The 1305-nt window shown below is 52.1% G+C and overlaps 1 pseudogene; it reads left to right on the top strand.

Moving 5' to 3' along the window:
- Positions 1 to 248: 248 nt before the first annotated feature.
- Positions 249 to 1081, top strand: LOC701865 (kallikrein-13 pseudogene; annotated as a pseudogene).
- Positions 1082 to 1305: the final 224 nt, after the last annotated feature.

The following is a 1305-nucleotide window of genomic DNA, read 5'->3' as shown; positions in this document are numbered from 1 at the left end:
GGAACATTGAGCTTCAGAGACGCAAGAGTAGGTCCTCTATAGGCAAAACAGGGCACGCCAAGAAAGTGAGCTATGACTTGGTGACTAACACAGGAAACCAGTGTTCCATAGTTGATACTCCATCTCAGGACAGGACTCTAGTTCTCAGACAGGGGATCAGAAGTCAGTACTGGGGCATTGCTTCTCTGGGTCATCCTACCAGTGAATGTGACTTTAAAATGCCAAGGCTCCCTCCCGATCCTGGAGCCATGTGGCCCCTGGCCCTAGTGATCGCATCCCTGACCGCGGCCTTGTCAGGAGGTATCTCCCAGGAGTCTTCCAAGGTTCTCAACACCAATGGGACCAGTGGGTTTCTCCCAGGTGGCTACACCTGCTTCCCCCAGTCTTAGCCCTGGCAGGCAGCCCTACTAGTGCAAGGGGGCCTACTCTGTGGAGGAGTTCTGGTCCACCCCAAAAGGGTCCTCACTGCCGCACACTGTCTGAACGATGGGCTCAAAGTTTACCTAGGCAAGCATGCCCTAGGGCGTGTGGAAGCTGGTGAGCAGGTGAGGGAAGTTGTCCGCTCTATCCCCCACCCTGCATACCGGAGAAGCCCCACCCACTCGAACCACGACCATGACATCATGCTTCTGGAGCTGCAGTCCCTGGCCCAGCTCACAGGCTACATCCAAACCCTGCCCCTTTCCCACAACAACTGCCTAACCCCTGGCACCACCTGTCAGGTGTCTGGCTGGGGCACCACCACCAGCCCCCAGGTGAATTACCCCAAAACTCTACAATGTGCCAACATCCAACTTGGCTCAGATGAGGAGTGTCATCAAGTCTGCCCAGGAAAGATCACTGACAACATGTTGTGTGCCAGCACAAAAGAGGGTGGCAAAGACTCCCGTGAGGGTGACTCTGGGGGCCCCCTGGTCTGTAACAGAACACTGTATGGCACCATCTCCTGGGGAGACTTCCCATGTGGGCAGCCTGATCAGCCTGGTGTCTACACCGTGTCTCAAGATACGTCCTGTGGATCCGTGAAACAGTCTGAAAATATGAAACCCAGCAGCAAAAATGGTTGAAGGGCCCACAATAAAAGTTGAGAAATGTAAAAAAAAAAAAAAAAAAAAAAAAAAAAAAAAAAAAAAAGTGCCTAGGCTCCTCATGAAAGCTTATCTACACAGTCATACAGGATAACAGGACTGTGTGATGGCAACTCAAGTAGATACCAAACCTGAGTCCTGGGACAGGTATATTTCTCCATCACTAGTGCACATACACACCCATGCACACACACACACACACACACACACACCAGAC

Source organism: Macaca mulatta, chromosome 11, assembly GCF_049350105.2.
Source record: "Macaca mulatta isolate MMU2019108-1 chromosome 11, T2T-MMU8v2.0, whole genome shotgun sequence".
Lineage (NCBI taxonomy): Eukaryota > Metazoa > Chordata > Mammalia > Primates > Cercopithecidae > Macaca > Macaca mulatta.
The sequence above is the reverse complement of the archived record's forward strand: the minus strand, read 5'-3'. Positions and strand labels throughout refer to the sequence as shown.